Source organism: Mandrillus leucophaeus, unplaced genomic scaffold (genome assembly GCF_000951045.1).
Source record: "Mandrillus leucophaeus isolate KB7577 unplaced genomic scaffold, Mleu.le_1.0 Scaffold380, whole genome shotgun sequence".
Taxonomy (NCBI): Eukaryota; Metazoa; Chordata; class Mammalia; order Primates; family Cercopithecidae; genus Mandrillus; species Mandrillus leucophaeus.
Genome location: NW_012104032.1, coordinates 507420 through 517484, shown reverse-complemented (window position 1 = coordinate 517484; position 10065 = coordinate 507420).

The following is a 10065-nucleotide window of genomic DNA, read 5'->3' as shown; positions in this document are numbered from 1 at the left end:
CTAGGGAGAACTCAGAGGCTGGGGTTTTTGTAGATAATTTGGTGGGCAGGGGCTAGGGAGAACTCAGAGGCTGGGGTTTTTGTAGATAATTTGGTTGGGGATAAAATCATAGGACTGTAGAAAACAATCCTTGTGTGCTGAATCTACCTCTGGGTGGGGGCTGCAGGACCAGTTGAGTCATGAGATAGAATACAAAAGTCTGGAAAACATCTTAAAAGACCAATCTTAGGTCCTAGAATCACTATTATACTGTATTTTTTTTTTTTTTTTTTTGAGGCAGAGTTTCACTCTTGTTGCCCAGACTGGAGTGCAAATCATGCGATCTCGGCTCACTGCAACCTCCGCCTCCCAGGTTCAAGCGATTCCCCTGCCTGAGCCTCCCAAGTAGCTGGGATTACAGGCATGCACCACCACACCCAGCTAATTTTGTGTTTTTAGTAGAGTTGGGGTTTCTCCATGTTGGTCAGGCTGGTGTGGAACTCCCGACCTCAGGTGATCTGCCTACCTTGGCCTCCCAAAGTGCTGGGATTACAGGTGTGAACCATCGTGCCTGGCCTTTTTATTTTTTATTTTTTGTGACAGAGTCTCACTCTATTGCCAGGCTGGAGTGTGGTAGCGAGATCTCGGCTCACTGCAACCTCTGCCTCTTGGGGTGAAGCGATTCCCTTGCCTCAGCCTCCAGAGTAGTTGGGACTATAGACACATACCATCATGCCCAGCTAATTTTTGTATTTTTAGTAGAGATGGGGTTCCACCATGTTGGCCAGGATGTCTTGATCTCTTGACCTCATAATCTGCCCACCTTGGCCTCCCAAAGTGTTGGGATTGCAGTCGTGAGCCACCACCTATATTGTCTGGCCTATATTGTATTGTTATGGGGCAGGTGGGGAGATCACAAATATTGTGACCTCTGGCAACATGACTCCTGAGCAGTAAGGGGTTATAGAAACTCTGTTTACATCCTTAGCAGAATTCAGGCTCCTCCCATAATCCTAATCTCATGGCCTGTCATTCATTTTTAGTCCCTGAGCAAGGAAGGCAGGGGTTAGTGTTAGGGAAGGACTATTATCATTCTTGCCTGCAAGTTAAACTATAAACTAAATTCTTCCCATGGTTAGTTTGGCCTCACGGGCTTAGAAGCAAGATGGAGTCAGTCATGTCATGGAGGCAGTCATGACAGCCATTTCTCCCACTGTCATAATCCTTGCAGAGGCAGTTTCAGTTTCAGAATCTGTTTTGGTTACTAATTCAAAGAGTTAGTGTGACAGATTCCACTGCTAGAAAACTGCCGAGTGTGGTGTCAGAGCCCTGGCATCAGCATTGGGAAGTGATGGACTTGCAGGTTGGTAAGAAGAATCTACTGACTATAGTACAGGTTTGAAAAAAGAAAGTTTTGGGCTGGGCATGGTGGTTCATGGCTGTAATCCCAGCACTTTGGGAGGCTGAGGTGGGTGGATCACCTGAGGTCAGGAGTTTAAGACTGGTCTGGCCAACATAGTGAAACCCCATCTCTACAAAAATACAAAAATTAGCTGGGCGTGTTGGCACGCACCTGTAATCCCAGCTACTTGGGAGCCTGAGGCAGGAGAATCACTTGAACCCGGTAGGCGGAGGTTGCAGTGAGCCAAGACCATGCCATTGCACTGCAGGCTGGGAAAGTGAGACTCGGTTTCACAAAAAAAAAAAAAAAGAAAAAGGAAAGTTTTATTAGAAAGAAAGAATGCTACAGAAGAGGGCAGTGGGGCTCTAGAGGAGTGAGAATGCCAGTGGATTTTTCCTTAGGGGTATTTATGGACCTTAATGCAGGAACTGAACGGAAATTTGCGCAATAAATGACTACATTTATAGACATTTTGGTGCCTTAATGTCAGCAAGGGTTGCACAATGAGTTTCAACATGCATGCATTCTGGAAATGTATAGAAATTCTAGTTACTTACACATTTTAAGTTGAGAAAAGGCCTGGAACCAGGTGCCTTTAGATAACAGAAAAGTCTAATTATCTCTAAATCCCTCAGATAAGGAGTTTTTGTCTCCAGGGCCTGCTAGATGGTCACTGGGTGATTTTGCTCTTTTCATTTTTCGCCTGACAGATATTTTGGTCAAATCTTTGAATCTTTATGTTCTCTCATGATCATGGCTACCTGCTGCCTATTGGGGTCTCAAGAAAGGGAAAATGGCACAGTGAAGAGGGGCGACAAATGTGTCTGGCTATTTCCTGCTGAAAGGGGGTGTTAAGGGATTAGGTTGCGTTTTTCCCTTTCTTGCTCTCTGTCATGAAGGGAATGAAGGGTCATGAAAGACTTGTGGGGAAGACTGAATTCCATCAAGAGACCCCGTGTGAATGGAAGTTGCTATTGCAGGCTGGTATTGGGATTACATAGCCATCTGTAGGTGGAACTGTAATATCGAAGATGTAAACTTAATGAGAGCATTAAAAAGGCAGGGATCAAATATTAAAAGAATGACAAGGAATAAAGGTCCAGAATGGGAGAAGCCAAGTGATTTTTGGAGAGCAATCAGTAAAGGTTTTGGCCCAGTCTTGGCTACTTTGGGAAAGTGTGTGTAGCCGTTTGACTTGTTTAAAAATGTTTTGGACATTAGAAATTCCACTTCTCCATTCACATTAATGTAGGTGCAACAGGTTTTGTTGATGACAGCACATAGTCCTCCTTGTTCAGCTAGGAGAAAATCCAGAGCTCATCTGTTATCAAACACCATTCCTGCTAGTGAGTCTAAAGATTTTTCTATTGCTGATAGACTTGCACCAGTTTTTGCTAAAGCTATTTCAAGGGAGACAGTATGTCCTTGTAGTGTGATTTCATGGTAAGTAAAACCCCTCAAGGGGTGAGAGTTGCAATAAAGTTTCCACAACTCCAGCCATAATAAGTCCTAGGGCCCCCTTTCTTCTAGAATGGAATTCTGAATTGGAAATTATATTCAAGACAGTGATTTGGGTGGGAACTATTGCTCTCAGAGTATAATCACCATAATGAAGAGAATTATCAAGGTGGGGTAGGGCCAAAGTATGAAAAGGGTTTAAATAATTATTGGCAGTGCCACAAAGCCCTAAGAGCCCAGGAGGAGCAGGTAATATAGTTTGAGGCTTTTTGGACTAAGAGGGCCACTGCAGCTGTTTTTTTTTTTTTTTTTCCCCTCCCCATATGGAGTTTTTGTCTATTGCCCAGGTTGGAGTGCAATGGCACAATCTCGGCTCACTGCAACCTCTGTCCCCCAGGTTCAAGCAATTCTCCTGCCTCAGCCCCCCGAGTAGCTGGGATTACAGGCGCACACCACGCCCAGCTAATTTATATATATATATTTTAGTAGAGACAGGGTTTCACCATGTTGGCCAGGCTGGTCCTGAACTCCTGACCTTGTGATCCTCCTGCCTCAGTTTCCCAAAGTGCTGGGATTATAGGTGAGAGCCACCGTGCCTGGCCCACTGCTATTTTTAAGTAGGGGTGCCTTCCCTGGGGTACCAAGTCTAAAGTTTTTGAAAAATATGTATAGGGCACTTAGAAGGCTCTAGATCTTGGGCTAAGACTTCCAAAGTGATTCCCTTTTGTTTGTGTACGTACAAAAAGAAAGGCTTAGTCAGATCTGGCAAGGCTAGGGCTGGGGCTGAGATTAAAGCCTGTTTTATAGTGTTTAGAGCATGTTTCATATCATTAGTCCATGTTAGAGGCTGTTCCTCAGTTCCCTTGAAAGCTTCATATAAAGATTTTGCTATTAATCTGAAGGAAGGAATCCATATTAAACCTGACCCTACCCAAAAAGGACCAAAGCTGTTGTTTATTTACTGGAGTTGTCATGTTTAAGATAAGATCTTTACGAGCACTAGAGAGGCCCTTTGTACCAAGGGTTAAGATAAGACCCCAAAATTGAACCCTTTGTGTGGGCGTTAGGGCCCTAGAAGAAGATAATTTGTATTCACAGTCAGCAAGTTTGTTTAATACTAATACTGTATTTTGGTCTGAAACAGCCTTGTTAGGACTACAGATTAGTAGATCATCCACATACTGGAGCAGATTGCTATGTGGGAGAAACTGCAGGGTGGATGAGTCCCTAGTTAGAGCCTGTCCAAAAAGGTGGAGGCTATCTCTGAATCCCTGGGGCAGAACTGCATGAGTTAATGGTTGAGTTATTTGTGTATCTAGATATTGCTATTCAAAAGTGAACAAAACTTGGCTATCTGGGTGTACAGGAATGCAAAAAAGTCATCCTTAAGATCAAGTATGATAAACCAAGCTGTGGTGGTGGGAATTTGTCCAAAAAGTGTATAAGAATTTGGGACAATAGGATGAATAGAAATTACAGCTTCATCAATAATTCTAGGGGCCGGGCATGGTGGCCCATGCCTGTAATCCCAGCACTTTTGGAGGCCGAGGCAGGTGGATCACCTGAGGTCAGGAGTTTGAGACCAGCCTGACCAACATGGAGAAACCTCATCTCTTCTAAAAATACAAAATTAGCCAGGCGTGGTGGCACATGCCTGTAATCCCAGCTACTCAGGAAGCTGAGGTAGAAGAATCGCTTGAACCCAGGAGGCGGAGGTTGCGGTGAGCCGAGATCAAGCCATTGCCCTCCAGCCTGGGCAACAACAGTGAAACTCCATCTCAGAAAAAAAGAATAATAATAATACTTCTAGGCCGGAGTGGTGACTCACACCTGTAATACCAGCACTTTGGGAGGCCAAGGTGGGTGGATCAAGATCATCCTAGCCAATATGGTGAAACCCCATCTGTACTAAAAATACAAAAATTAGCTGGGTGTCAGTGGCACACACCTGTACTCCCAGCTACTCGGGAGGCTGAGGCAGGAGAATCGCTCAAACTCTGGAGGCGGAGGTTGCAGTGAGCTGAGATCACGTCACTGCACTCCAGCCTGGGTGACAGAGCAACACTCTGTCTCAAAAAAAAAAAAAAAAAAAAAGAAAAGAAAAGAAACAGAACAGCTTGGTAGGACTAAAAAGGAGTGGGTAAAGAAATAGCCTTCCATTTTTCAAGGGACTGGCTGTGTGAAACAGCCTCGTTGGGGTTTTTCATCAATGCCCGTGAGGAATATGGAGGACATTTGGTCAACATTTGAAGCTGAACCTTGTATCTATGAGGAACATTATCTCTTGTTCAGTCACAGCTGGATTTACTGAGGCTCCTCCATAGAGTTGGAAAAGATAGGGGCCTGGAAGGCCTCAAGGCCCCATCAGTCATCTAGGGGATGACTTTCAGAGGCTCGATCATAATCCAGGAATAGAGTTAGAGGTGCTTGTCCTTGCCCTTGCCCTTGTCCTTGCCCTTGTCCTTGCCCTTGCCCTTGTTCTCGTTCTGCAGGACCCCCTTGTTGGGTAGGTTGATGAGGTTGTGCCTGTGACAGCCCAGAAGGAGGAGGTGGCCCCTGCTTATGAGGGAGAGAAGGACACTCGCTGTTCCAATGACCCTCTTGTTTACAATGAGGACAGGATCCTGGGGGCAGCTTTGTAACCTGGAGGCTTGGAATGTTCTTTACGCCAATATCCTGGATTTCTGCAGTGATGACAGACCCCCATTCTGTATTATAGGGACATGCCTTGGGGTTATTAACTAATGAAAAAGAATGTGCCAATGCTGTGTCACCACGGAATTTGCTTGGTGATGGCATTGTTCTTCCTTCAATTGAGCCATTTTTATTTTTGAGGTTTCCTCCCAGTTATTGAAAAACTTAAAGATTGTATTTAATAAAGTAAGAAAGGGAATCTGTGGGCCTTGCTCTAATTTTTGGAGTTTTTGTTTGATGTCTGGGGAAGCCTGACTTATAAAATGTATGGCCAGAGTGAACTGGCCCTCAGGGGTTTCAGGGTCTAAATTTGTATATTTATGTCTGGCCTCCACCAGTCTAATTTGGAAAAGGGTGGGGTTCTCAGATGGCTGCTGGGTAATTTCTGGTAATTTAGAGAAATTGGCTTGGTGCGGTGGCTCACACCTGTAATTCCAGCACTTTAGGGGGCCAAGATGGGTGGATCATGAGGTCAGGAGTTCAAGACCAGCCTGGCCAAGATGTGAAACCCCGTCTCTACTAAAAATACAAAAAAATTAGCTGGGTGTGGTGGCAGGCACTGTAATGCCATCTACTCTGGAGGCTGAGGCAGAGAATTGCTTAAACCCAGGAGGTGGAAGTTGCAGTGAGCCGAGGTCGCACCACTGCACTCCAGCCCTGGGCAACAGAGGGAGACTCTATCTCAAAAAAAAAAAAAAGAAAAAAGAAAGAAAAATTAACAGGTTTTATTACAGCCTTTTTCATTCCTTCCAACAAGCAAGTTATCATGCAATCTTGTCTGCCCCTGCCTCTGTTTGGGCCGGCATCAGCAGCCTGATATTGCCAATTGGTTTCTGTGTCAGGTTCACCTACTGCCCTGGCTCTATTACCATTAAGATTACGAGCATGAACTTCATCTGCCCAAAAACTCAAGCTAAAGACCATATGCATGATTTTTCTTTGTGGGAACAATAAGTAATTAATACCACAAACATGTCTTGCCAGGTTGAATCAAAGGCTATAGTCAAAAGCCCCCAATTCTTGAATGAGCTTAAAGGGATCTTTGCTAAATGGACTCAACTTGGATTAAATTTGTGAAAGGGACATGAACTTGAATTGTTCCCAAATTTCCATTTGTCACCTCATGGAGAGGCAAAACATTTGTGGGATCTTCTGAGGACTCTGTACTAGTGGCATATGTGACTCCCATAAGAGTATGTGAGGGTGGTGAAGTGTCTGGATATGGAGGGGCGTTGACTCCCCGGGGATGGAGCAAATGGAGTGGGTGTAGGTGAAGCAGGTGCAGGCTGAGGAGAGTGTGACAGGCAAAAGGAAGGATCATCTAAGACATCAGAATTGAGGAGAGAGCGGGAGGCAGAGGTTGCAGTGAGCCGGGATTGTGCCACTGCACTCCAGATTCGGTCTCAAAACAAACAAACAAAGAATTGGGGAGAGAGGAAGTTCCTTGGAAGCATGTGTGACAATTTTTATGTAATTTTGGGCTTTGGGATAAAGCCAAAAAGACCTGGACATATGGGACCTCTAAATACAAAAGAAAATCGCACACTCCTTTTTGAGAGTTTGTGGGTTAAAATGGGACCGGTTTTTAAGAATGCAACCCAAGGGTGAATTGGAATGAATTGAAGAATGAATTGAACCGATGTTGGGTTTGGATAAGGGACTACAAGATCCCTGAGGCGTCCCTGAGGGATTTGGCCCTTCCTTTTCCCTTTGGCTCACTCTACTTGGGGGCATCCCACCACTGATAGAGGGCCTGCCCTTACCTGGATGACCAGTCCAGGCGTGCTTTTGTTTGAGTGGTCAGCTCCAACCTAATGTGAAGGAGAACTCATCCATAACTTGGGATGCAGTGCTTGTGATGAAGTTGAATCCAAAATTAGGTCTGCAACTAGTAGCATGTGTCTGCGCAGAGTTGAGATCGCTGCTGCTTGTTTCCAAGGCACAATTTACAGAGTGTTAAAGTAAAAGTGGACTTGCCACCCTGATGGGCAATAGCAAATTCACTCTTTTGTCTTGGCTTTGGGTAACACCAGGGAGTGCCCTTGGTCAGACACCCTCAATTGCCAAAGAGTACTCAGGCTGGTTCACTGGCAGTCTGAAAACAGAAAAGAACCCTGGCTAGTCCCTCACCCCTCAGGGCAATGATGGACAGGTATCCCTTCTCTAGGGCTTCAGGATCCCACCAAAGAGTGGCCTCGGCCTATTAGGGGCGGCGAATATCTGCGTTACCGACAGTTACTGACTGCAGCAACCTCAATTCTTTTCTCCTCAGAAGAAAGAATTCAACTGAGGGGCATAAGCAGAAAAAAGAGACCATGGCAAGTTTCAGAGCAGGAGTGGAAGTTTCTTAAAAAGCTTTAGACCAGGAAAGAAAAGACAGCACACTTGGAAGGGACCCAAGAGGGGACTGTGGAGGTCAAGTGTGGTGTTTGACCTTTTGACTTGGGATTTTATACGTTGGCATACTTCTGGGGTCTTGTGGCCCTTTTCTCCTGATTATTCTCTTGGGGTGACCTGCCCATATGCATGGTGCTCGCCTTGTGCTTGGGAAGTAAACATGCCCAGTGTATTTAAGAAGTAGGCCAGGTGCAGTGGCTCACGCCTATAATCCCAGCACTTTGGGAGACCAAGGTGGGTGGATCACCTGAGGTTAGGAGTTCGAGACCAACCTGGCCAACAGGGTGAAACCCCATCTCTACTAAAAATACAAAATTAGGTGAGTGTGGAGGTGGGCGCCTGTAATCCCAGCTACCAGGGGGACTGAGGCAGGAGAATTGCTTGAACCCAGGAGTTGGAGGTTGCAGTGAGCAGAGATCGCACCATTGCATTCCAGCCTGGGCAAAAAGAGTGAAATTCCATTTAAAAAAAAAAAAAAAAAAAAGGAAGTTCTAGGCCAGGCGCGGTGGCTCATGCCTGTAATCCCAGGACTCTGGGAGGCCAAGGTGGGTGGATTACGAGGTCAGGAGTTCGACACCAGCCTGGCCAACATAGTGAAACCCTGTCTCTACTGAAAATACAAAAGTTAGCCGGGCATGGTGGCGCGTGCCTGTAGTCCCAGCTACTGGGGAGGCTGAGGCAGGAGAATTGCTTGAACCTGGGAGGTGGAGGTTACAGTGAGCCGAGATTGCACCACTGCACTCCAGCCTGGACAACAGGGTAAGACTCCATCTCAAAACAAACAAACAAAAAAACAACAAAAAAAACATAACAAAAAGAAGTTGTAGGTATGCTCACCTGAGACTTTCTTCCCTTTTCTGGTGGAATGCCCCTGGAAGGTCATACTCTGCCATTTTGTCTCTTAACCCATTTATGCCCGAGGTTGCAATTTTTTGAATTTTTGCAATCAGACCTTGGCAATGACATTGAGCAGTAGGATATAAATAACTCCCACAAGCTTAGCGTCCCAATAATGGAACACTAGGCATTAATGGGTTTTAATGTGCATGCTCAAGCCCACTCACTCACTACCTGAGATTTTATTGGAAGCTGCTGATTTCAAGTGTTTTTTGTTTTGTTTTGTTTTTTTTTTTCAGATAGAGCCTCACTCCGTCGCCCAGGCTGGAGTGCAGTGGTGCGATCTTGGCTCACTGCAAACTCCACCTCCTGGGTTCAAACCATTGTCCTGCCTCAGCCTCCCGAGTGGCTGGGATTACAGGTGTCTGCCACCACGCCCAGCTAATTTTTGAATTTTTTTTCTTTTTTTTGATATGGAGTCTCCCTCTCTTGCCCAGGCTGGAGTGCAATGGCATGATCTTGGCTCACTGCAAACTCCGCCTCCGGGGTTCAAGCGATTCTCCTGCCTCAGCCTCCTAAGTAGCTTGGATCACAGGCACATGCCACCACGCCCAGCTAATTTTTTTATTTGTAGTAGAGACAGGGTTTCACCATGTTGGCCAGGCTGGTCTCGAACTTCTGACCTCAAGTGATCTGCCCGTCTCAGCTTCCCAAAGTCCTGGGATTACAGGTGTAAGCCACCATGCCTGGCTAATTTTTGGATTTTTGGTGGAGACAAGGTTTCACCATGTTGGCCAGGTTGGTCACGAACTCCTGACCTCAGGCAATCCACCCGCCTTGGCCTCCTAAAGTGCTGGGATTACAGGCATGAGCCACCGAGCCCAACCGCATTTTTATCTATTAGGAAATTGCCTTTCCCTGGTGCTGTGACCAATTATCATTTTAGTGTGACAGCTGTCAGACCATCATCTGATGATTGCCTGACATTCCTGGCAGGTGGGGGAAACCCTCTATTGCCCCACTTGTGCCTGACTAGCCACCTACTGTAGAAACTTGCCATTGCAAAATTGTAACTGAGATAATGAAAGAGATTTGACCTAGCCAACTCCATCTTGCTTTTAACCTCCAAGCTGTCCTTGTTCATTCCTGGGCGTACGCTGAACTAACTTTGGGAGGAACTTAGTTTATAGTTTTGTTGTTATTGTTGTTTGTTTGTTTTGAGACGGAGTCTCACTTTGTTGCCCAGGCTGGAGTGCGGTGGTGTGATCTCGGCTCACTGCAACCTCTGCCTCCTGGGT